The sequence below is a fragment of the Eulemur rufifrons genome, chromosome 16, assembly GCF_041146395.1.
Source record: "Eulemur rufifrons isolate Redbay chromosome 16, OSU_ERuf_1, whole genome shotgun sequence".
Lineage (NCBI taxonomy): Eukaryota > Metazoa > Chordata > Mammalia > Primates > Lemuridae > Eulemur > Eulemur rufifrons.
In genome coordinates, this window is record NC_090998.1 from 62596747 (window position 1) to 62621619 (window position 24873).

General features: G+C 37.6%; 1 protein-coding gene across 1 annotated transcript in view; it reads right to left on the reverse strand.

Annotated features, from left to right (window-relative positions):
- LIN7A (lin-7 homolog A, crumbs cell polarity complex component) overlaps positions 1 to 24873 on the reverse strand; it is a 118357-nt gene that overhangs the window by 11572 nt on the left and 81912 nt on the right. The window lies entirely within an intron of this gene.

Sequence of the window (24873 nt, forward strand, 5' to 3'; positions counted from 1 at the left end):
ATGCTAACATTTAAAATGGGATTTCTAAGTGCCATCCGGAAGAGTAAATGAACTAGTCAAGAATGGAAAGGTAGGTGTGAACTGAGAATAAAAAAAGATCTTGAATTTAGCAATGAAGTGGTCACGGCTGACCTGTAAGAGCCCCACTTTCTTTTGTCTGAGTACTGGGCAGACACTAAGGGTTTAAGAAATGGCTGGGGTGAGCAATTTATATAACCACTCCTATATCAAATCTGGGTTAAATAAAAAGCCAGAGTTTATAAATAGACTTTGAGTAGAATCAATTTTTATCTGTGGCTGAAGCTTAGGAAAATAGGCTTTTTCGTTGATTAATTCATTCTTTTAATTATTCATCTGATCACTGACTTAGTCACTGAGATGTTTATTAAGCATTTATTCTACTAGTTACAGTTCGCTGCATTCTCTGGAAGAACATGAATGACAGGGGAAAACTTTGACAGCATTGTATAATATAAACCCTATTTTTAGTATGCTTATAATTTCTTTGCAATTTGCCCCATGATGATTTGTTAATGTGTGGAATTTTCCTCTGAAAGAGAAACTTGGTGATTTGGTTGTCTATATCCTTCTCTAATTTCTTTTTTAATCTCAAAACTTACGTGTTATATGTTTTAATAAAAATGGTCCCCCCATTTTCTAGGCCAGATGATTACTCTCCAGACTACTTTGGCTTTTGTCCCATTTGCTTTCATTTCATAGGACTGCAGACCTAGGCCAGACCTTTCGAGGCCCATGACCTCCATTTTGGCACTGTGTCTGCCACTCAGAGTTGCCATCTGAGGGCTGTGGTACTGATGCACGGGGCCATCAGGTGCCCACAGCAGGGTGAGTAGTTGAGAGAAGTATGGCTGGCTGGCACGCCACACACCCCGCCCCGCAAAACCTTTACGGTTACCCGCTTCCACTCCCAGCTCAGCTCTCTCCCACACTGTTAGCAATTTATCAAAAGCAGACTCCATGGTCTTCAAAGCCAGAAATTTTGCCTTGATGCTTTATCTCCGGTTTAGACAATGACTCAGGTTCTCTTCCAGGCTCAACTGGTCCCTTGGTTTGACTTTCTACCCTCTTTGTCTTTCCTACCAAGGCACAGAATTAACATGTTCAGATCTGGGCAGTATCATAGTTCTTCATATCTACTGCTGAAAATGCTTGATTAAAATAATACAAATTTACATAACTAAGCAGCTGAGAAGTTAGTTTGAGAGATTTGCAGAAATTTAAGTGTGCTTGTAGAATTTGTTATTTCAAACACGCCTCGACTTTGCTTCTGATTTTCAGAAAAATATCTTAACTTTTGTCTTTAGCAGTGTTCTGGTGACCCTCTTTTTCCACTGGCTTTGCCTACTTTATAAATGCCTTTGAGTGCTTCTGCTTGTCTCCTTAACGTATTGCTTATCTCTGGAGTGATTTAACCCCTCAGTATAATTTTTTAGTAAGAATAAGGCAATTTTTTTCTTCTTCTTTCTTTTCCTTTTACGGTAAGAACAAAAAAAGCAGACCACTTTCCCACAGAATTCTTGTTCCATGAATAAAAAGAAGCCAAAAGATCTGCTCAGTTATGGTATAAATGTTGATGTGCAAACACTTCAGAGGTATTCCTTGAGCTCTGAAGGTTTATCACCTATTCATGCTTTTGACTTAGTCTATTTCTCACTCTTAATGAAGTATGCCTTATTTCTAGCTAAATATTTAAGACATATTTTGAAATGTGATAGGTTATTTGTAAACAATTAAGATATTTTTATCAAAGCTGTATATATAAGCCCTCCCGATTCAGGAATTGTCCCTTGTAACAATTAGCTCAAGTTTGAGCAATCACTGAAAACTTGTAGCACCAGTTTTCCACAAAGGCTGAGAATGTGATTCTTATGTGATTCGAGGAGACCTAAAAAGCCTTCCTATTTTAAAGTGAAACCCCCTCCTCCAATCAAAACCTAAAATACTATAATTTTAGCTTTCATTCCCTTAAGAGTTTTATTGTACGTGTTGTATTAGCATAATTTAATTTAACAAGGTTTTCCAACGGACAGCTGCTAAAAGTTGTATTGTATTAAGGTGAGGAGCAGTGAAGAAAGCATGAGGATGTACTAGGTGCCCAGGAAATATTTTGACCAAAGAGAAGTGTGGTCCTGAAAGAGGAAAACCCTTAAAGAGAAACTTAACCTATGCTGCAATTGTGCCTAAGCTAGCCATGAGCATTCACTGAAGTGAATTAAAATGCACTAGGAAGAATGGGCATTCCCATCCTGAAGATATTTCTATCTTTCTGCTGTTGAATCTTTTAAAAATACACATAAAAGTCAATATGGGATGGAGAAAATAAACATAAAAATCAATATGGGAAGGAGAGTTCATATAGTTTTATTGCCACTTCCAAAATTCATAAATACAAGATAATAAAATACTAAACTAATATAAAACCATAAGAACTGGATCTCCAATAATGTTAATGCATAAAGAAATATATTTTCATTCGGGAAGCTGGGAAAAAGAGCTCAGTAACTAACCAGATGCATCCTTGTTTCATCAGCATCTCACTCAATAGTGAGCTCTAGTAAGTTTTAAAGTTAGTTAATTTGATGGAAATTTAGCTAATTGGTGGAGTGGCTGGTAAATGAACCAATCTTTAAACATGGGTGCATTCTGATCATTCAATAGGTTTTCTGTTTCTACATATTGTGAGATATCCAAATGGCTGCTATTTCTGGTATGCTCAGTATTCTAGTTGATTAAGAATCCTCTCTAATAAGTGAGGATTTGGATTGCACCGCCTACATGAATTTGCTCATGACATGTGCTCTTTCCCCTCCTTCGATAGTGTTAAATTTTGACCTTGGCTAGACCTAGAATGAAAGAGATTCCTGCCCTGGGTAGGTATCTTGCTATCTGTGCACCATCAGTTGCCCAATGGTCCATGCCCAGGTTTTTAGGGAGGTTTTTCTCTATGGGGATTACATGGACATCATCCTGACCCACTTTGTTGATAGGTAAGTAGTTTAGACACTTTGTTGGACAGCTAAGAGTTGGCTATATCTTGTGGTTATTCTGGACATACCTTCAGCCAAGTTTATGCATAGACTTCTAAATGACATTAGTCATTCCTCTGGCTTAAGGGCCAAATGTCATTATCAGGGAGTAAAGGATATCAAGGGTATTAGGTTATAAAACTTCAGTAGCTCAGAAACTGAGAACATTATACCTGGAAAGGTGCTTACAATCTCATTTATCTCCTTGTGTCTTAATTCATAAGGAAACAGACACCAACAGTAGCTGTGACTTATTCCATTTTATAAATTTGTTAGTTGCAAGGTTGGATTAGTGATCATTATTCTTGATGACTGCTCTTTCAACAATCCCATGCTACTTTTGTAGCTTAGCTAATCCAGAAATGAAACACGTGGCAGGTCGGTTTTTGCATGATGTGAAAGGATAGGAACTAATGGCAAGGAAAAGATCTGTCAACTCCTAGCTAAAAGGTGTGAGTTGGAGTGAAGGAGCAGCCTGAGGCTACCTGAAGGACTCACTACTCGGGGGTTAGGATTCTCACCTTTGAAAAGGCCCAGTATAGCCAGACAAAGACCTACTTCTTTCCTGCAAAGGTAACAGTGACTGATTGTTTTGTTTTTGTGATAGTTCTGCTTATTTTCCACTATGGTGTTTTCATATCATTTTAAGAGTATGTGTGTTTATACATATAAATGTGTGTGGACATGCATGTGTGTGTGTGTGTATACATATATACTCTAACATTAATTGAGCACTTATTAAGTACAAGGCCCTGCTAGCTGTTTTCTGGGCATTATATCTAATCCTCACAATAAATCTGTTACAGAGGTAATGGGAAGGCTAAGAAATTTGTCCTAGGTCCCCAGGTAGTAGGTAAAACAGATCAACCAGAACTGAGATTTATTATGTTGCCAGAGATTAGGCTCTTACCTACCAATCCATGCCCTTAAACAAAATAATAAAGCAAAAGTAAAGATTATATAAGTGGCTTTCCTTATTTATGGATATTTTTAGACCAGTGGTTCTTAAACCTTGATGTATATGTAAATTAACTGAGGAATTTTAAAATATAGAGACCTAGGCTGTTCCTAGACTTGCTATATCTAAATCCACAGCAATATGACCTAGGAATATGTGACTATAAGACTCTGATCCAGTCAGCCAGTCATTAACATGCAGATTTGTGTTTGGACACATTGCTCTAGACTATAACCAACCCAGATAGTAAATGCCATCTAAAGGATTTCTTTACTACATTACTGCAGGAAAAAGGATTGCTTAGATGAGGGAAATCTTATGATTTTGCCTTGGTGTTGCTCTATACTCAGCATTTTTGGTCATTAAAAAAAACTATGTTGATTGGGTAGTTAATTAAGAAAAGAGTATCACTGAGTAAGCTACAAATATATACAAGCTATGCCTCCTTATCCACAGTTTTGCATTCCAAGGTTTTGCTTTCCTTGTTTCCAGTTACCCAGGGCCAATCAAGGTCCAAAAATAGGTGAGTACAGTATAATAAGACATTTTGAAAGAGAGAAGGAGAGACCACATTCAAATAACTTTTGCTACACCATATTGTTATAACTGTTCTATTTTATTATAAGTTATTGTTAATCTCTTACTGTGCCAAATTTATAAATTAAAATATCATAGGTATCTAGGTACAGTATAGGAAAAAACAGTATATACTATTCAGAAAAGACATTTATGATTTTTGAACCTTGCCTTTTTTCAAATATGTTAATTTTCCTGTTCTAAGTGTAGGCTCTTTTTGCTTAAGAAAAGTATATAAAAAGTATCACATTTATGCCTTGGAGACACTATGCTAATGCTCTCCCATAGTACTCTATTCCTGCCTAATGCTAATATCTATCTCAGTGCACTATAATTTATCAGTTCATAATCATTCTGTTGTTACTAGACTATTCAAAGTCAAGAATAGTCTTATTCATCTATCTCTGTGCCCAGAATTTATCATGTGGTCAATAAATAATCAATACAACATCAAAATTTTCTACTAGGCTAAGGAGCCAGTGCTACTTGGGTTTGAATTTTAGCTTCTTCCCTTACCAGGTTTGTGAACTCAGACAAGCTGCTTAGTGTTTCCAAGCCTCAATTTCCTTATCTTTAAAATGGGCATCATAGCATACCTACTTCATAGGATCATTATGAGCATTAAATTTAAGATACACAAAGCACTCAGAAGTGCACCTGGGAGTAACAAAGTTTCAACAAATGTTAGCTATTTGTTGAACTATTTCCTCTCTGATAATCTTGAATAGGGCTTCAGGTGCTTAAGGACGACAACAGCAGCAACAAAATATGATTTTGCCTTTGGGATGGGGATAAGTTTCCTGTATATAATCTAGGAAGCAAAAGTTTACTAAATAAATTAAAGGTGTATGGAGTTTCTTGGAAGAATGTTTAAAACTACTTAGGTGTATCACTGCTTTTAATCATCCTCAAGTAATGTAGCAACATCATTTTCATACCTACAATTGATATGCTAATTACAAACCAACTGATCATTAGTTATTCATGAAAACCTGTTCCTCTCAGTCCCCTCACAGTATCTATCCCACTTTGTGGAGGAAAGAAGGAGTGTGTAGGAGAATCACTTGATAGGAGCATGCATAATGTGAGGGAACTCGAGAGAGGAAAATCATCAAATAACCAAACACTACAAAAGAGCAAAGAGGTTAATGGAAAAAAAAAGTGGATATAATTACACATATTTTTATCCTGTGAGAGTAGTTATAAATACAAAAATTTCTGAACCATGAAAGTGGAGAAGGCACAGCATTAGCAGTAGGCCCAGGGGGCAGAAAACCTAAAGTGAGCAAAAAAGCTTTAGAAAAAGATCAGTGCCAGAAATCAGATATTCACAAATCTAACATTTGGTTGATCTCAGCCCACCTTTCAGATCTGGAGACTAAAATTAGAAACAAATGTAGCTACTACATCCCAGCTGTAATGCTTTTTAGTAACTCTGCTCAATCCTTGACATTCTGGCACCAAAAAAAATTCCTGATAGTTGCTGGGACGAATATTAAACACACACACACACACACACACATACACACACAGGCACACACAACCTACTTCACAAGTACAAATGTGAGCTCTAGAGGTCTGAAAGCAGAACAAAGCTGCCTGGAAAAATATTCCTAGAAAATGAGATCTTTAAATCAGTCTGTTAACTTTTGAGTGGTAGGTTTCACCCAGGCAGTGGTGACTACAGGGAATCCTTTCCCACCATGATTCACACTGATTTGTTTCGAAAATGCATGCTGTGTCCACCTGCGTTCTCCCCAACCCGTGATACTCTGTGACACTACACCCTCAAAGAGCAAAGCCCCTTCCTTGTAAATGTAACTGAGTGGAGTGTCATGATCACCGATTCTCCATGTTTGTTTCTAAGTCTGCTTTAGCATAGGGGAGGGGTTGTTGAGGTGGAGATAACCACCATCCCCTGCGTGTCCCCCAAGATCCACCTCTACCATATTCACCTCCATTGCAGCTCCATTTTAAAAATGCAAATACATCTTTGGCACTAAAATGTAGTGTGACTCCTTAATCAAACCACCAGACCCTTAGCAGATTGGGAGTGACAGAGCAAAAAGGACAGGGACTGGGGTCGGAAGGATCAGGGTTTGAATCTTAGACAAACCACTGATTAACAGTATGACCTTTGGAAATGACATCTCCTCTTTATGCCTCAGTTCCCAGGTGGGGACTGTCCCAGTTTTAGCATCCCAGAAAATGTCTTAGGCCTGGGCAAACTAAGACAATTGGTCACCCAAGACACAGGACAATATTGCAAAGATCAAAGAGTTCATAGCAGAGCCTGGTACATGATATTTATTTGATAAATTATTTTTTTAATCAACAGCCCTCATGGAATTTGATTTTTCAGTGTACATGAGGGGAAGTGACATTATAAAAGAGGAGAGGGTCACTGGTAGCATGACGAAGGGGAAGGAGAGATCTGAGTTATGAGAAACGTTTGAAAGAGTAAGTTTGGGGGCACCTATGTCATTTTTGCTCACTGTGCAATTCTGCCAAGACCCTAAGGGCAGACTTAGTACCATGGAGAATTATCTCCTTCTGCCACTGAAGAATCCCAGAGATGATCCACCCTGGCTGAAAATGGCAAAGCTAGTTTAGAAGGAGTAGGCACAATCAGGTGAGGACTTTAAAATATTTATGATTCAGTGTCACATACTTGGATGCTGGCTGACATCCCTGAAGACAAATACCAAGGTCTACCCTTCCAATAGTTTCCACTGATTTTAATGACATGTGGGATGTTGCTGTGATGGGGACAGGGCTAGAACCCGAGGGTTCTATGAAAGATTCTGCAATCTAGAAAAAGGCTTAACCTATAGGACGTTTTCGGGAAATCTTAATCTCCTATGCAGGGAATACATCATCCTATCTCTTCTCCCAAGATGACAGCAAGTATTATGTGGCAATAACATCTTCTAGGATTCTGTCAATCAGAATAGTTTTTTTCCCCCTTGAGTATTTTACTCTAATGATTTCACAGAGATCATAGTTTTCTAAGGGGTGTCATAGGGACAACAATAGATTGCTGAACTTATTCAACAAGGCCCTTCAAAAAATACACTTTAATATCTAACCTGTTTTAGAATCCTAGAAGCCCAGGCAATTAATATAAAGCATAAATGGGGGAAACACAGCAAATCTCAGCAGACATTGTCTAAGCCTGGAGCTGTCAAATATGTTTCTTAAGAAGTGTAAAATGGCACAGATATTTATGTTGATGTATATCATGAATAATAAAACATTAATAATAGCCATAATGTTTAATTTAATTGCAGAGTCTCAACATTGCATATGCCTTCTTGCAGAAGTAATAATTTAAAGGCTATTTCAGGTTTACTGTCCAACATCTTTCTGGGTCTGCACATAAATGTCTTTTCCAATTAAACACATACCACAGAATATTCTTTGCATTAGTCACCACTGATTTATACTAAGATTTTTTTTGGCTTATTTTAAATGTTCTAATTGGCTCCAACCTTCAAAGATTCTTTTCAACCCTCCTCTCTAGTTCCTGCTATCACTAGTCATGCAGCCATGCAAACTAGGCCTCCTGCGGGCATCTTGAATGCTTTCCTCAGCCCACATCCAATTGACTGCCAGCACTGGTTGATATTCATTGGTCAGTTACTATCACACCTCATCCTCTCCTCTCTCTCATTTCTTATGATTTCTTGCCTGGATTTAAATATATCCTCCAGGTTCTCTCTTGTCTAAACTCTTCTCCTTATTCCAGTCTGAGTCACTTGATGTTTGCATGCCTTTGGTTAAAATCTAGTGAAGAGTAGGAAGAGCTAGTAGATACTGTCCTTGAGGGAAGGGATCTTGCTACACTGATTTTTTTCTCTCCAATACCTAGTACAGTGCACAGTATTCACCCAGTGTGTGCTTAACTAATCTGAAGAGAGCTGGCTTTGAAGCTTAGGCCCAAAGATTACTGCTATAAGAAAGTCACATCATTTCCCTGAGCCTCAGTGTCCACATATGCAAAATGGTGTTAATAACATCTCCTTCAAGAATTTAATGAACTACTCATGTAAAGTGCCAAGGACTAAACCTGGAACACAGAATGTACTCAACAAATGCAGATTCCATTATCCCATGAATAGTTTCCAATTTTCTAGAAATGAAAATGAAAATGTCAGATTAATAGCATGCCAAAGTACTTTCCATGAACAGGCAAGTCCAACTCTATTTCCTAATATTAATCTTTAATATATAAGCAACAGCATGCTTTTGATTTTACCATGTATTTGCATTTTCTATTAATATAATTGCTCAGTTTTATTCTCTCAGCCTACAATGTCCTTCCTTCACTCCTCTGTCTTAGTAAACCCCATCCATCATTCAAAGTTCATCTCAATAGTACTTATTCTCTATTGTATCACTTTCTTGCTCAAAATAAAATGCAAACACTTTCCAGTGGCCTACAAAACCTTCACTCATCACTCCCAGCTGGCCTCTACGACCTCATTTCTAAGACCCTCTTCATCATTCATACTCAAAATCATCATGCGGTTCTTTTTCTGTATTGATCATGGCTAGTTCATTCCTGCCAGAATTTTGTATGACTAGCTCCCTTTCATTAAGTATTCAGCTAAAAGATGCTCAACTTTTCTATAGTTAAGGAGATACAGATTAAATCCAGAATAGGATAAAAATTATTCACCTGTTAAGAAAAACATAATGTATTGCCAAATATTTGGTGAAATTCATGAAAGTCAATTTGGCAATATCTATTAAAATAAAGTATGTCCATATCCTCCTAATATGGCTTGTCACATTATCAGTATCCACCCTAAAAATAGTTATTCATATATTATTATATAAAGATTTTTATTCAAGCAGTGCTTACAATAGCAAAACAAAACAAAACTAAACTAAACTAATTGGGTAAGAAGCTAAATGTCCAGCAGGGGAATTTTTAAATTAACCAAGGTCCCCATTATACAGAAGATTTTAAAAAGCTTATGTACTCACGAGGCAAGATGTCCAAGACATATTACTAATATGAAAAAGGAAGTCATAGAATAATAAACATATATGAAAATATCAGTGCATTATAAAAACTTAGAACAATAATAATAGCTAATATACCCTGAGTATTTACTATCAGGTACTGTTCTAAGTGCCTTAAATGACTGAATTTGTTACTCCTCATAACAATACCATGAGATATGTAATATTATCATCCCAATTTTATATTATGAGGAAACTGAGACACAAAAAATTAAGTAACTTCCCATGGCCACACTATTGATGGGGAACAAATCTGTCTCTGGAGCCTGACCTCTTATAATCACAGCTCTATGTTTTCTCATAAGTTTGTACCTAAACATAAATAAGTAAATAAGCATGTGGGTGAGTGTACTTGAATACAAAAATAATGTTTAGATGAACGCTCACTGTGATAGTGTTTCTGCATGGGGAGAGAGGAAGGAGCTGGAATGGAGGGAGGGAAATGGTTAAAGGGACTGTCTTAAAATCTTATTGTAGTCTTTTCACACTGAATTATTTAAAAATTTTATTAAGGATGCATTCACGTATTTTTTTAATATTTTGAAATATATAAGCCCAGTATTATCAGGAGGAAAATGAGGAAGGTCATTCTAGAACAAACTGAAGAAGGTGGGACAAAGGATACTTTTGTTTAAATAGTATTTGGAAGTATAGCTTTCAAATAATTTGGGCAAATTAAAAATTAAGACTGTAATTGCCTGGCTAATTCAGGTGAAATGAAGGGATTTTAGCTAAATTACCTCAAAAATTATGTATGTACAAGTATAGTATGTAGGAGCCTCCACACTCCAATTATAACGAATGCCACAGAGATTCTGTTTGAACAATCATGATTGAGTGGTTTTTCTCCTGGTCTCGTTAATTTGCTGAAATCTGAGTTCTCCTTTCCTACGTTTCCTCTCAGCTTATTTGTCAGTGCCAGAATATCAGTTATACGGCCTGGTAGATCATTCGCATTTCAGTGTATATGCTATAAATCCATATCTTCAAGGAATAATGTTTGAGAAATGGTGAGGAAGGATTATGAAATACTTCATGTTTAAAATTTTGCTTTTCATCTAATGGCTCCAGAGATGAAAAACTACAGGTGATTTCAATCTTGATGGATGTGCGATTCCACAGAGAGTTACAAATCAGTCATCCTAGGAATTTTTTTTTGAAACTGAAATGAGCTGGCTTTGAACTTCTTTGGTACAATTATGGTTAATCTTCTCCCCGCCACACCCACCCCAAGTAATTTGTTGTAACAAACAAACATTGCTATTCCCTACATAACAGATTCATAATGACATCTGTGTCTTCTCTCACTAAACAGTAAGTTATATGCACACCTGGTTGCGCTGCCTCTAATTCTGGCCCCTTCTAAACCACTCTTCACATTGCAATCACAGTGATTATTTGAAAACACAAATTCAATCAAGTAACTCTCTTGTTTAAAATAATTCTGTGTCTATGTATTGCTTAGATACAGCCCAAAGTCTGCAGGCTAGTGGACCTCACCTTTTATGATCTGGCCCCTACTTGTGTTTTCACCTTCATTTGCTAACCCACAAGAGTCCAAACAGAACTCGAATTTTTTTCTAGTGCCTGGACCCTTCCAGGTGTTGTTCTGTCTGGGTGGCTTTTTCACCTTCCTACTGCCTCCATTCACCTGCCCAACACCTACTTGCCTATGGGGAACCCATCTCTTCTCAGCCCCTCCCTACCCACCTCTGCTTGGGTTAGATGCTACTTCTATGGTCTTCTTCAATAACCTGTGTTGCAGAGATGACCTGCTTGCCTACCTATTTCTTCCCCATAAATATAAGTGAAGTTGGAGATATTGTCTTTATTTTTTATTTCACAAGCGACTAAGACAATGCCAGGTCCAATAACATTTTGCCAAATGAAGGTGTGAATAAATATCTATGCTTTATGGATTGGTGAATGCTCATCAACGATTTTGTAACTTCAATATGTTGTCACTTTTCTTAAAAAAAACAATGATTTCGTATTTAAACCCATGGTTGCTGCCTTGATTATGAACTAGTAACAATTATAACCACTAACACTTGTTTAGTACATACTATGTGTTCAGGAACTGTATTATGTCATTTAAACACTAAAGTACAAAAACTAGGTATCCACTATTATTGTCACCTTTTAGCAATGAGGAAACTAAGGTTCAGAGAAGTTAGCAAATTACTCACCAAACTCCACAAATTACATTGAGTTAGTCTGCCTTATAGGGATTTAGTGAGAATTAAATGGCCCAGTACATTTGGAGTGTTTAGCAAATGCCTGGCCTGGAATTCCTGGAAAGAAGCCTTTTCTGTTACTTTTGTTACCCTTATTGTTACTGCACTTGTGGGTGCCTGCCTTATTTCTAAACCTAATGTCTGAAGATTCTAAAATTACCATCCAATGCAGTGGCATATAGATCAAGTAGGAGATATGTTTTTTAAAAGCTGATTTTTTTTTTAATTAGCAAAAAAAATTAAAAAGAAAAGAAAATATATGAGCTGCTACCACTGAACTCTTCTCCTTCCCTCTACCTCACTCCACTCAGTTTCACTGGCCTCCCTGTGGCTTCTCCAATGCCAGTGCTCTTCCACCTCTGGGCAGACTCCTTCCTCTGGATGCAATGTTCTTCCCTAGACACCAGGTGGCTCAACTCCCTTACCGCCTTTGATCCTCTCCCCAAAATCACCTTGTCACTGAGGCTACTTAGACCAGCACCGCACACTGTCCCCGTTCCCTGCTGTGGCATTCCCTACTCTCCTTACACTGTACTGATTACTTTTTCTTCCTTGGCACTTGTCATCATCTAACATTATTATATGTGTTTACTTATTTATTTTGCTACTGCTTATCTGCCCTACTAAACTCCACAAACACAAGGATTCTTTTTTGATCCTCCTTTTTTTTTGTTGTTTCACCAAAGAATCCTGACTGCCTGAAATAGTACAATGTAGATGCTTAATAAAAAATCGCCGAGTGACTGAATGAATGACTATTAAAACTATGCCCAGATGGTGTTATACAACCTTGTTTGGCCACACAGGTGCTCCAGATAAAAGGTATTTATGTATATTTTGTCAACTTATTGCTCTATCTAAAATCTCTCAAATTAAGGCTTTGGTGGAGTAACTGAGCAGCTACTCTATTGGAGAAAGCAGATGACTGTGCTTGGATCTATGTGCAGTAACACAGCAAACACAGCTAAAGTTAAAAATTTGATTCAAGGCCTCACATTCCTACAAATAATTGAAAGTGTATCAGGAAAGTTTTATGACAATATTTGATTTGTCTTATTTGCAAAGTAAACATACATATTAAAAGTTGCACATAGTTAAATTCTTGATCCTTTTCTAGAAAAATGAATAAATAGAGGCCAAGCAAATTAAAAGTGATTGGGTTTCTTTGTGAAACATCCCAAATATGTGCAAAATTATGGTCAATATAACTGGAGGAAAACATTTTTTTTTTTTTTTTTTTTTGAGACAGAGTCTCACTCTGTTGCCCAGGCTAGAGTGAGTGCCGTGGCGTCAGCCTAGCTCACAGCAACCTCAAACTCCTGAGCTCAAGCGATCCTCCTGTCTCAGCCTCCCGAGTAGCTGGGACTACAGGCATGCGCCACCATGCCCGGCTAATTTTTTTCTATATATATTTTTAGCTGTCCATATAATTTCTTTCTATTTTTAGTAGAGATGGGGTCTCGCTCTTGCTCAGGCTGGTCTCGAACTCCTGAGCTCAAACGATCCGCCCACCTCGGCCTCCCAGAGTGCTAGGATTACAGGCGTGAGCCACCGCGCCCGGCCTGGAGGAAAACATTTTAAACAACTACAAATACTGTCCCCATAAAAGGATGTGTGATCTGATAACCCACATCATACAGCTTTGCATTATCCTCCCTGCCAATTTCATGTAATGAAAGAGGACTCCAGTGACATGGTGTGCGCACTGTGTTCCTGTGGCACTTAGGTGCATCTAAGTTGCTACAGCATGGACAGTGATATTTAAAGTTTCTCTTACATTGCTTACGAGTGAATGGCAACATAATAATTATAATTTAATTTAGATTAAAAAATTAAACAGATCATGGATACAGAAATAGGGGGAATTTCAAGAAGAGCAGCTGTCCACCCTCTAGCCTGGTGGCCGAATTAATTTCAGATCCATTGTAAAACAGAGACAGAGAGAGAGAGAGAGAGAGCGCGCGAGCGAGAGCGAGCACGCGCGTGTGTGCATTCAGGGCCCCTGTGGACCTTGATTACAGACTTTGGTGAGTAGTTAAATAGAGACTGTGCCTTCTAAACATAGGCAGAAGAGGCATATTTCTATTTATGACATATTTGCACAATATTTCCACAAATTCCCCAAAGCTAAAGCTAAGGCCATTTATGAGTAATGCAACCATTTCTACATATGAAAAACTTAACTTGATGTTTCCAGGAGAATTAGATAAAAGTAAGCTCCTTTAGGGTATGATGTATGTTTTCTTTAAATTGTTCCTTTTCCTGTGCCAGGCATGGCCCCTGGTTAATAAATCTTATTGGCAGCCTGATTGAAGACTTTAAAGTGATATTCTGACAATACTGTTTGACTACAGAGACAGATTTGATGACAAATGTCATAATGGTGAACTGTCAATCACTTTGCCTTTGTCATATATGGGAATTAGGATCAACTGTGGTGTTCCTCCTCACAGAGCCCTCGATTCAGGGACAAGCCTTGGATGAATTCTCTCTTCCAGAATGGTCCACATTTGTGGAATTCATTATGTGCTATGATTTGGTAGAAGTTCATTCTGTTCACATACACTGTACGCTGTACAATGTGTGCATTTTTTAGATTTTAATAGTACATCTGCTATTTGGTTTGCAACAGTTTTTATGAAAATGTACTAATTTAGTGTACGATAATGGTTTTCAACCAAGGATGATTTTGCCTCTAAAGGGACTTTTGCCAATGTCTGGAGACATTTTTTTGATTGTCACAACTGGAGTGGGGGGGTGTTACTGGTCAGGGTAAACATTCTACAATACACAGAGCAGCCTCCCCAACAAAGAATTATCCCATTCAAAATATTGATAGTTCCAAGGGTGAGAAATCCTGGTTGAGAAATGTAATTAAGTGAAAAGTTTACATAGTAGAATTAAAAAAATAAAAACTTTTCTACTTTAAAATGCTATCAGATTAATAGATCTCAGTTAACTAAGATTAAATTTACATCTCGCAAAAAACAAAACTAAATTAAAACCTTTGCCCTTATGCTCCTTCACACAGAAGATCCACAGACACCACAAAGTGCTGAGTATCGGGCTCCTCACTCTCTCACCTGAACCCTCTTTTCTCCTTTATCAACAAGAGGCAAGACCTGTATCAGAAACCTGAGACTTCCTTGGTAATTCCCTATCCTTCACCTCCCATATCCAATCAACCTCCAGTTTTTGCTTGTGGTATTGTTACCACCAAAGCAGTTTTCAAATCTCTTTCTTTCTCTCCATCCTAATTGGTCTTCTTCCAGTTAAGATCTTCATCACATCTCTCCTGAACTCCTAAGCATTTCCTGGTTATCTCCCCTCTTCCGGTTTTTCCTCCATGCCTTCACACACCCCATGCCCACACGCTGGCAGTTGCCAGAATAACTTATTTAAATGTAAATAAAACCATGTTGTTTTGGCCGTTTCCTACCACCTTCACATGGTAAGTCCAGGCTCCTTATGATGGTTTACGGGACCTTCCATGACACAGCTCCTGCCCATTCCCCCAACCCTAGTCTTTAGCTACAAACATGTTTCTTTTTTTTTTTTTTTTTTTTTAAATTTTTTTTGAGACAGAGTCTCACTCTGTTGCCCGGGCTAGAGTGAGTGCCGTGGCGTCAGCCTAGCTCACAGCAACCTCAAACTGCTGGGCTTAAGCGATCCTACTGCCTCAGCCTCCCGAGTAGCTGGGACTACAGGCATGCGCCACCATGCCCGGCTAATTTTTTGTATATATATATTTTAGTTGTCCATATGATTTCTTTCTATTTTTAGTAGAGACGGGGTCTCGCTCTTGCTCAGGCTGGTCTCGAACTCCTGACCTCCAGCGATCCACCCGTCTCGGCCTCCCAGAGTGCTAGGATTACAGGCGTGAGCCACTGCGCCCGGCCCAAACATGTTTCTTATATGTTTATCTATATGTTGTTCCCTCTGCCTAGAGTACCATCCATCAACCTATTCACTCTAACAGTTCCATAGATAACAATTTATTCTTTAAGATCCTATTTATATATCAACACCTTTACAAAGGCAGAAGGTGGTGTTGTGTGTTTGCTTTTAAATTCTGAATTATCTGCCAAACCATCTACATTCCCCAGTGACAAGAACTAGCTGGAACTGTTATGTGGCATTTCTTCTACCGATGGTCACAGTTCCTACTTGGTTACCTCTACTTACTTATCTAATCTCCCCCTGGACCCTGTACTAGTCAAATTTATCATTCCTAACTCAGGGAGAGCCCTTTGCAAAACCAAATTTAGTACAGTGTCATGTTCCCTTGTCTTTCAGAGGTAGAAGTCCACAGACTGCCCAGAATCCTCAACTTCTCTATTTTACTAGATTTCTGAATATGTAGTGACCACTGCATATGTGGTGATGAGTTCAGAATGAAAAAGCTGAGTTGAGATGCAAGTGCTGGGTGATCAGCTACGCTCAGGCTGATGCGAGGAGATCAACTCTTGTACTCTAGCCTTGCAATGATTTAAATTCATGTCCCATCAGAAACACAATTACTACATATACAGACTTTGACTCTAGAATCTAAAGTCTCATGCTTTGGTTCATATTCAAAGTTATTTTCTTAAGTCTTAAACTATGCTACATATTTACACAGTTGTTGGTAATAATAGGCACATCTATGAATAGCAAACATGACTTCTCTCGAGGAGTGTTTTAGTGACACTGATGGGCTAGGTCAGTAATTTACATTTCAGAGTAAGGTTGGCAGTGATAAAATAAGCTACTGATGATTCTGTATCTATGAGAGAAGAGAAAGGACACCAAGGAGGGAGGGCCTATGGCCCAATGTGACACACTCTGCAACTTTATTAAAATAGGCCACACCTCACGGCCAAACTTAGAAAGGTGTGGTTCTAGCCTCACAACTGCCAAGACTTAACTGTATTTTCCATATCTGAGACTCAGCAACTAATATTTGAGTTAGCGTTTCACTGTATCACACGAACGTCTCAGCAAGCACTTGTAGCTTATGACGTGTTATCTGATTTCCATCTGTATTAGTGTCTTCTGTTTTTGAGAATATAATTAAAAACAGAACAAGATCAAAATTGATTATAGAAAATTGTGCAAACCCTTAGCTTGCATTTCATTAGGTAGACTCATGTAGTTGCAGTATATTAATAACATTCCAACCTTGCTTAGGCTGATGCCAGCAGTCTTTAGACCAACATTAATAAGTTGGAAGAATGTTCTCCCAAGCAAGTTGGGGGCTTAAATTGAATCATTGGCTTCTTCACTAATGGTTAAAGCAATAACTGGTAATTGGGTTTGATGAGTTCCACAAAGCATAAATGATGCCAGAACTTGAACCAGCATAAAATTTGAAGACAACACTTTATTCATTTGAGATGAACCACACATTTTCCAGCTAGAACAGAAGAAGGATCTTTACTTGGTTTATATTTCCTGCTTTTATAAATTAAGATTTTTCAACAGGAAACATGGAAACATGTTGCAAAGGGAAATATGGAGAGACGCACCTGGGGGCTTGATGACAAGGCTGTTTAATACTAATACGTAGCAATAATGCTGTGTTATTGTAAAAACAAGTCCTATTTTTGCTGATGCTGTGTTTATCCTTTCTCTTCTTTATCCTAATTACTATTAGCAAAGATAGTTAGGACAGGTGTTGTTCCATCAGTTTTGCAGATGTAAAGACATCAAAAATTCCAATGACTTGCCCATAATCAACCAGTTAATGACAGGGATCCAACTGCCTCTGCAATTAGAGTATTCACTAGGGGACTTTTATTGTTTCTTTAAGTAAACAGAAAACAGAGGGACTGACTTAAACAGGGCTGAGAATTTAACTGTATATGCAGGCAAAATTGTAAGGTAGGAGAAGACTATTACCCGACTTAAAGGAAAGGAATTAACAGGGATTGGGTATTTAAAAGGTATGCAGCATAATGGCAGACACTCTTACATACTTTCTTTTACTTATCCTTCAGGTTAGTCCCGTGACAAAGGCATTGCTATTTCTGCTTTACATATGATAACATAGAGTCTCAGAGAGTAAATGACCACATTATGGTCAGAGTACCCTTAACTCCTGAGAAAACAGAACTTGAAATTTAATAAGTCCCTTTTAATATGCTGGAAATATAAATTGACAATAAAGTAAAAGTTTCTAATTTCTATTTAAAGGTAACAATAGAAAGAAGGAAAATTGTCCCTAATGTTGTAATCATGTCAGATCTTAGCCCAGTGATTTAGAAAAAATAATAAACTAAAATAGACAAAAAAGTATATTTCATTTCTTAGTGAATAGCCTCAGGAAGTATAGGAAACCATTGGCATATCACCAGATTTCAGAACTGATGCACAACATTGAGTGAGATTCCTATTGCACTTAAAATAAAATGAAAACTTTTGGGTACCACCTATAAACCCCTGTTGGTTGACTCCCAGCCAACTCTTGAGCCTCATCTTTTCCCACTGTCTATGCCCTAGTTGCCCTGGTCTTCTTTCAACCCCTCCTACATGGCAAGTCATGGACTTTCCTATCTTGGGAATGTCACACAAGCTCTTTCTTTTGATGTCAATGGACTCTTTCTTATCCTTAATCTTAGTTTAAATGTCACCCTTCAAAGAGGACATTCCTAATACTATTAAAAGTTACTCCTCTTGTTCCATTCTATGGCTTTTTGTTTTCTTATTCTTTTTTCTCTGTAACACTCGTCACAGTGTTTAATCATGAGGCAGTATTATATCCTGAAGTATACATTTTTACTCTTTGTATATTTTCACTCCCCCTCTGCTTCTTTTAGCCTACACCTTGGGAGCAAAAAAGGACTCAAGGCTGAAAGCCTTTGACTATAAGCAGAAAGAGAGAGTTGCATGTTTTCACATCAGTTTTTTTTTTTTTTTTTTTTCTCATCTAAGACTAGATAAAATTGGGGCTGGGGAAAGGAGGAAGAGTCTGAAGGGCTGTACTGACTAGATAGGGAGAAGTAAAATGAGCGAAGTGCCAAAGTGTAAGGGGAAAAAGGAACTTGCATTGTCAGAACCAGAAGTAAAGTGGAAAATACTCAGCATATGCAGTTCTGAGTGTAAAACCAACATGCCCATAGTCTGTGAACTGGTCTCATTCCACAGCCCTGGACACTTGTAAGCACTGTGGATTTATGATGTTTACACATTGTAGAAAGCTGGATAAGCTCCTAAAGATACCAGGTCCTATTCCCTGGAACCTGTAGATGTTACCATATATAGAAAAAAGGTCTTTTCAGATATGATTAGGGTAAGAATCTTGAGTTGGGGAGATTATCCTGCATTATCTCAGTGGGTCCTAAATGTAATCACAAATATCCTTATAAGAGGGAAGGGAGATTGAGCATGGAAGAGAAGAAGGTAATATTACCATGCAGATAGAGATTGGGGTGACATGGCCACAAATCAAAGAATGTCAGCAGCCACAAGGAGCTGGAAGAAGCAAGAAGCTGATTTTCCCCTAGTGCCTTGAGAGGGAACATGGCCTGGCTGACACCTTGATTTGGGGCCAGTAAAACTAATTTGGTACTTATGGCCTTCAGGAATGTGAGATAATAAATTTCTATTTTACATCATCAAGTTTGTGGCAATTTGTTATAGCAGCCATAGGCAGCTAATACATGGAGTGAATAATCTCATTATTCTGACCAATGTGTAACAGAACAGAATCATCGGAGGCATTTCTCTTAGGCTGGGATAACTGGTGGATAGATCATCACTGTTACATAAACATTTGTATGTATATATTTATTGTTAGCATCATCATCATCATCATCATCATATTCTTACTCTCTACCAGGCAGAAAGTTCCATGAAGGTTATGAACATTTCTGGATTTTTTAAATGTTTTAATTATTATGGGTACATTATAGTTGTATCTCTTTATAAGGTACATGTGATGTTTTGATACAGGCATACAATGTGAATTAATCAATCAAATCAGGGTAATTGGGGTGTCCACCACCTCAGGCATTCACCATTTCCTTGTGTTAGAACCTTTCTGTTTTGTTCACTCTATATCCAGGGCTTAGCTCAATAGTGGGCACATAATAATTGCTCTACAAATAATTGTTGAATGAATTAAAACCTTTGCTAAAATAACAGCACAAAAATGAGGAAAACACAACAAAAAATAACTATGAAAAAGACTGTACTCAGTAACTAAATTGAATAGTCAAATGAAACAACAAATGGTAAAAATAACTATTGGAGAGACTGCACTAGTAACTAAATTAAATAGTCAAATGCCCCATTATCAGCAATCTAAATAAAGGTTTAGGTCAGTCTGATTCCATGTATGGCGAAGTTTCCCTCATCTAGAGACTTGTACTTCTGCATCAACTAAGTGTGAGTGTGTTCTGATCAACTGTGTGTGTTCTGGCATTGATACATTTTCAGTCAGTTTTAGCAGCACGATCCTGGTGTATGCTCAAAGTTCAAGTTGGTCTATTAAGGAGCGAGAGCCAATACACCTGGTGCTGAAATCACAGGGTGGGAATATAGCAGTTTGAGCCTGTGAGCTATTGTTACCTGTTCTGTTGGGATAGCAGAGTATTTCTCTGTTCTGCTTCAGAAATTAAAAGATCTCTTACCATGAGCCAACTCAGAATGAAGGGGACTAGAGCACTGTCTGCTCAGCGTTGCAAAATGATCATGCTGCGTTGTTTGTGCCCTTCTGAAAGTGACTGGGATAAAACAACATAATTGTACTTCTCTTGGCTCCTTCACAAATGAGTGAAGTGTCACATGATGTCATCTCGAGAACAAAAATTTTCAGCACTTAGCTGAAATTCCAGCTTGCACTCCTATTTAATTATAACCCAAACAACCTCCTACTCGGCTGCTAAGAAAGGTAAAGAATCTGCTAACGACTTCTAGGCACAGAGAAGATGTGAGAATAGCTTTACTTAGCATAGAGGCCTCTTAGCTTAGAATTAAGTTGGGGATCCTCATGTCAGGCCTACAGGGGAACTGAAGGCAGAGGTTCTGCCTTTCTCCTCTGAGGGCCAAGTGGTTTTAGAGAGTGCCTGTGGGCCAGGGCTGTTCAGCTGGCCCAGGGAGAGTGGCTGTTCAGGCCATTCTCTGGTGCTGGTGCAAAGTGGAACGATGGGTTAGGCATGTATGGAACAATTCAAACACATTGGAACCAAAGTCTTTATACTTCCTCAGTATTCTGGGCCATTTGAATTAAAGCAAACTCCTTTTCAAAACATTGCTATCTTCAGAATTGTTCTTAATTTTTTTAAAGGTCCAAGTCCCTTATGAGCAGCTGAGAAAAACAACTCTCTCTCCCCCAAAAATTCACTTATGCAAATCCATAAAGATTAAGAAAACTTGACTTTTTCTACATCATACATGAAAGTACTCATTTATTAATGGCTAAGATATTATATTTATTGACCTTAAATTAAGATTAATAAGGTCACACTGCCTGAGTTAGGATATCCAGCTCTGCCATTTAGTAGCTGTGTGAGCTGAGGCAAGTTACTTCATCTTTCTCTTCCTCAGTTTCCTCATTTGCAAAAAAATGAGAGTGATAATTATAGTACCTACCACAGAATATAATGGAGAAATAAGAAATTCATTATGTAGAGTGCTTACAGCATTGCCTGGCATTCAGCAAATATTTATGGAGCTTTGACTATATGCAGGAACTATTCTAAGACTGGAGATAAGGCAATGAACAAAAATTACTGCCATCAATGGAGCACACATTTTATTGTGGTACTTAAATTTTCACAGAAATCTTGCAGTGTATTTCATAGCAATTAAAAATGCTTTTGTTTGTGTTTCCTCTTTGTTCAGACAATAGATAAATAAGATCTTAATACTGATTTCCCCTCTGGGATGCTATAGCTTTGCACAGCTCAGATCTGGAATTCTAGTTTTTGTTTCCTCTTCATCCTACACCTGACAGCCCTTTTGCATAAATAATCTGGGCTGTGAGTACTCACCCTTAACTCGGTATTTATAAAATCAGAAAAAAAAAAAAGCCAGATTCCAGGAAAACAATTTATTCTGTTCCATACCTAAACTTTTATTCATTCACTGTTATGCTTAAAAATTAATTAGCAATGTGCACACACTGTATCGACAGCTTTATTTAGTTTTAACTACAGAGCTAGGCAAATTTAATTGCAATTTTCCCACCAATGTTGCTCTAAAACAATGTTTAGATTTCAGAAGCCAATGAAGGCCTCTTTTCCACATAGCATATTTTTAAAGTTCTAATGCTTGTATTTTATAATAACTTTCTGTCCTCTGTCTTCTCTCCCATCAGTACCAGTAGGATACCATAATTGGGGTTAATTCTTTTGGACTTTCTGCCTTTTAAAAAAATATGAAATAATTGTAGATTTAAAGGATGTTGAAAGAATGTACAAGGATGTCCCTTGCACCCTTTACTCAGCTTCCCCCAATATTAACATCTTGTTAAACTAAAGCATAACATTAAAACCAGTAAATTGGCATTGGTACAATCCACAGAGCTTATTCAGATTTCACTGGGATTGTTTTTTAAAATCACCAGTTATTACACTTGGTAATCATCAGCTATGATTGCAGTAAAAGTTGAAATTTAATTTATGTGTGTCTATTTGGGTGTGAAACTGTGTGTGCATTTGTGTGTGTAAGACAGAGAGAAAGAGGGAGAGAGAGGGAACACTCTGGCCCTACCCATTTCATGAGACTGTTTTTTTTTTTTTTTTTTTGAAAAACAAATAGGAGAATACTGTGTAAACACTGATAATAAACTGTAAAGTGCTAAATAAATAAAAAGTATACTGTAGTAGATTTCTAATCTTTCCATTTAGGAAAAAAATGTCTCATGAACAGGGTACACAGAGTATAGGCAGAGCCTACTTACCTGCCTCACAGTATAAGGTGGTGTGTATTTGTATGGAGGGTTCTATAGTGGTCTCAGCAAAATTCCATTTGAAGACATAGAATCACTTAGTCATGGACTTAAAATGGACCTTGGGGCCAACTGTTCAACCCTCTACATGGTACACATACTTTGAAATTCTCAGGTGGTCTTCTAATCTCTGCTTAAAACTTCAAATGATGGTCAGACACTGCCTTATGACTTAGTCTTTCTCCATTTAGAGAGCTTTATGAGTTTAGAAACTCTTTATTACAGTAAGCTGGAATCTGCCTTCCCTGTGACTTTAGCCCATTGGCCTTGGTTCTGTCATTGCACAACGGAGGACAGCTGAAGACGGTCATCATTCCCCTAAATATTCTCTTCTCCACCTTAAACAACTCAACATGTTCCTTGCATAAAGATTGCTCATCTCTGCATGAGTTTATTGTTCTTTACAAAGATGGAACCAGGATCAGAGCACGACAGAGTGTGAGCTAAATAGCACACTCGAGTTGGACCAACCTTTTTCCATATTCTGTACAAGATATTTGTATCAGTGCTTCTCTAATCACATTAGCCTTATTTTTCGCCCCTCTCCCTCAACTTGCCTTATATTTCTCTTGAAAGCAACTGAAATTCCCCAGGATTTTTTCCCCAGGCTCTGGTATTTGGCCATTCTTCCCTGATTCTGCACATGTGTAGCTAGTTTTCTGGGCATAGGAGCAGGATTTCATGTAGATTCTTATTAAATTAGGCCTACTGTATCATTCTATTGAGATTTTTCATATCCTGACTCTATCACTAAATATATTTACCATCCCTGTTGGCTCCACATTGGCTTCAACCTTTATAAATACTCCTTTAGTCCTTCCTCAAAATTGCTGAGAAAACACTTGAGCATAAAAGGGTGAAAAGGGGATATTAGAAAGCTATAAATTATAACTGTAACATTTTGACCTCCTATTGATGCTAAATTTTAATTCAGCACTCAGCTGTAAGTTTTCACTGAGAGTTGACATAAGAAGTAGCCATACACAAAAGGCCTCTTAATTTTCTGTAAAATTGTATTAGGTGATTTAATGTATCATTTGCAAAAATTCCAAGAAAAATTTCTCTTGGAACCTAGTGATAGAAAAAAAATGTTCTTTCCCAGTGATAGCTGAGCTGGTATAAGTTTCCTTCTGTTTTGACTTCTAAGAAGCAAAGATAAAAAATCAATTACTCAACTGCTATACCTCTTTTTAATTTCTATTTATTGATTCCCCCTTTATATCCCAAATTATTACCTAACATTCCATGTTAACAGTTTTGTATTAACATATTTTACTTTTTATCAGACATCATGACATATCCTTTCTAAACGCAGGCAGGATATGAAAACATACAAGTAAACAAAGACAATCAGGTCATTTCAGGTGTCTTTTCAGATGTTTAAAGGTCCATGGAATATTTTTTTTTTTTTACTTTATAAGTAGGATACTTGGAAATTTTCCCCAAAGAACTTATGCTAAAGTAGTTAAGGTTCACTTCAGTCCTCTAACTCACTTCCTTCAAAAATTTGTTCTCAGTTTATAATGGCATGTTCTGAAAATCTTCCATATTTAATCTCCCCAAATGGTACCTTATTTCAAAGTAGAAATAGAAATCATTCAATCATTTGCTAATCTTTTCTTTTTTTGGCCCTTTCATTACAGAATAATTTTTTTTTCCATTAAATGCTGCTACCTGCCTGGAATTATTCATACTGAAAAGACCTCTGGACTCAGCGTTAGAAGCCCAGGGTTTAGGAATTGGATTAACTACTCTTTATATGACTACGAACGAGTCACGGGGTCATGAAGTTTCTCATTTACAGAACACCCGGACATATCAGGCACTGTTAAAATGTACCTAACTTACTTTTAAACACTTTAAAATAGGTAGTTTGTAATATATAGTTTGATTATACGGATGTGCGGTATTTTAAGCTCCAGCTTTAGGAGCTTAGTAAAGTAAACCAGTTTAGAGTGGTTATTAGCTAGCGTTATCTCAGAAAGGCAACACTCAAGAGGTAGCCACTATAAGAGCATTCGTGACACCTATGTTGATGAACAAATGATGCTTCACTTATTAGCAAAAATGTGTCAGAAATAGATTCTATTT